This window comes from Arachis ipaensis, chromosome B10 (genome assembly GCF_000816755.2).
Source record: "Arachis ipaensis cultivar K30076 chromosome B10, Araip1.1, whole genome shotgun sequence".
NCBI lineage: Eukaryota > Viridiplantae > Streptophyta > Magnoliopsida > Fabales > Fabaceae > Arachis > Arachis ipaensis.
This window is the reverse complement of record NC_029794.2, coordinates 122,196,574-122,199,561: the sequence shown is the minus strand read 5'-3', so window position 1 is coordinate 122,199,561 and position 2,988 is coordinate 122,196,574. Positions and strand designations below refer to the sequence as shown.

Below are 2,988 nucleotides of genomic sequence, written 5' to 3'. Positions count from 1 at the left end.
GTAAATTAAAATTAATCACTAGTATAAAATATATATTATAAAGAAGTTAAAATATTAAATTGTACATATATTTATTTGATTTGATGGTTAATTTTTACTATTCAAATAGCATTTTTATTTATTTTATATCATATATAGACCACAGGCTACACATACAAATATTAGGTTACTAGTTTTGTTTTTCACCATCTAATTTTCCGCATGAACAAAAGCCATTTATACACACAGGAAATCTTGGAGCGCAAACAGGAATTAAAAAACTACAACCACCAGGGCAATCTCTTTGCTGAGGCACCACGTTTGCTTGGGTTTTTGGGAGACTAAATCCTACAAAAAAAAAAAAAAATCATGCATAATATAATTAGATCATCATAGAAAGTTTACAAGGTTTCCACAAACACAGAGGAAGAAGAATAAATGGATGTGTCTTGATTGGCTTTTAAAACTTTTTTTTTGTACAAAATTTTTTATTACAAAAATAGTTTTATTTTTAAAAGATGATTTTTTTAAAACAAATATTTCATCAAAAACCTCTTATATATTAAAAAAAAGCACATTGTTAGTTTAAGTCAAAGTATCTTATTTATTGTTTTAATTAAAAATGTCACTTTTAAAAGTTGTATCTAAATACTGTAAAAATTATTTTTAAATAAGTACTATATTTGAGAGGAAAAAAACGAAAAAAAAATATAAACATGTTATATTAACTAAAATCGAGTTGGTTTAAAGATGTCATGCCACGCTAGACTCCTTTCTTGGGGTCTTAATTTTGACTTTTGATATTGAAGGAAAGTAATTAAAAATTTGTGTTGTGAGAGACTACCACAAACTATAACAAGATTAATCCATCTTTGGTAATATAACTATTTAGATATTGAAAGAAAAAAAATATATAAAATGAAAAAAAAATACCATTGGTAACTAGTAAACTGAGAAGGATCATTACAAATACTGTCTTGGTTACAATCTTCATCATGTCCTGTAGTTTTTTTTGAATTAAAAGGTGCAGTCTATGTTGGAGCTACAAACAAAATATTTTATCTTTCGATGGCTTCTATTAAGGCTTTTTTATGCATATTTATAGAGATGCATAAATGTCAAAAATTTATGTACATAAATATTTAATTTTGGATCTTCTTAAATTTCTTCTATTCATATTTAATGTTTGTGACTATCAAAGTTGACTATGTTCTCACATTAATATGTATGCATTTATTATATATTATTAAAATTAGTTTTCTTCAATTAATAGCATAGTTGATGTGGTATATTTTTAAATGGGTGCGCTACACATCCATGTAACCATGTAACCAACTTGGCCCAAGTTTAAATAGAGTCACGCGCATTAATGACGAGTAAAAACACGCGCTCGAAAACCCTTCGTTACTTCGTGCTCATTATGAAAAAACGTTACTTCCTTCTCAATACAAAACTGCTCCTTCTCTTTGAATCTCTCTCAAAATCACTCAAACTCCAGTGACGTTCTCTGCGAAAACCACTACTGGAGAAGAATCGCGAGAAGATTTGGCAAGGAACAACCAAAAACGAACAAAAACAGCAACAGAGATTCACCTTCCTCCTCATCATTCTCCTCTTTCTTTTTCGCGTTCCTTCTTCTTCACGTGTTTCTCCTTATCTTCATTCTTTTGTTATTATTGCTGCTGTATTTTTTTTCTTTTCCTCTTTCTCTCCCCGGTGAAGAAGCGGTAGAATGTGAGGAGGAAGAGTTTTAAATTGTGTAGAACAGAAATGGACCGAAATGGCCAACTCCACTGAAACAAACATCATTCATGTGCTAAATAAAACGTCATAAACATTTAATCATCAAGAAAAATATTTCTACATGCACAAGGAACTCAATTGAACACACTAACAATCAAGTAAATCAAAATGAGCAACTCCACTGAATCGAGCAACATTCATGTGCTGAATAAAACGTCATAAACATTCAATCATCAAGAATAGCATTTTTTCATGCAAAAGAAGTCAACTGAACACATAACAATTAGGTGAACCGAACACCAATCATGTGCTGAAAAAATATGATAAATATTCAATCAGTAAGAAAAACATTTCTGCATGCACAAGGACTCAACTGAATACATTAACAATCAAGTGAATCAAAATGAGCAACTCCACTTAACCGAGCAAAATATTGGTGTTTTGGGGGATGATTATAACGAGAGAAGAAGAAGAAGAAGAAGAATCTGCGTGCGCGAAGGAGAAGAAGCAGAAGAAGAACCTACTTGTGCGAATTTGAAAGAAGAAGGATGAGGAGGAAGAGGAGGAGAAATACTATTCTTGTTGATTGAAAGTTGATCACCATTTATTCACCACATGAACATTGTTTGGTTCGGTGGCCTTTGTGATTTTGATTCACCAAATGAATGTTGTTCGGTTCGGTGGCCTCCTTTTACTTTGTTCAGTGTTTAAGATTATTGTGATAGCATGCAGCAATCATTTCCTAGCTGTCTCAACGTAATAACATCATTCAACTTATTTGAAGTTGAATCATTCATTGTTTCCATTCAGAAGTGTAGATCGCAGAAGAAAACAAAGAAGAAGAAGAACGACGGAGCTTATTACATTGAATTCAATGCAGATCAATAATGAAGAATGCGAGCAGAGAAGAAAAATGCGAATAGAGGAGAACGACGAATTAAGAAGAAGAAGTGAACAAGGTTTACGTTATATGAGGCGCGTGTATAATAAACGCATAAGGGAGTTGGAGAAGCGCGTCTGATTGAAGTTACTTGGATAACTTGGATGAAAAAATTACATGGATGTACTTTTCTGATTCTTAAAAATATTTTTTTTAATTTATTTTATTTGATTCATTTAAATATGTTAATTAATTATTTATTTATTTGATTGAAATAAATATCAAATTATTTAATATTTTATTTGATTATATTAATTATAATTAATCAATTATATTAATTATTTAATTTGACTGAAATAAATAAATTATTTTATTTTAATTTGTGT

General features: G+C 30.1%; 1 long non-coding RNA gene across 1 annotated transcript; it reads right to left on the bottom strand.

Annotated features, from left to right (window-relative positions):
• LOC110267839 lies at positions 88 to 1,046 on the bottom strand. The gene is made up of 2 exons (XR_002355778.1): positions 913 to 1,046; positions 88 to 327 (listed from the first exon to the last, which is right to left on the bottom strand). It is a non-coding gene; the product is annotated as an uncharacterized LOC110267839 (long non-coding RNA).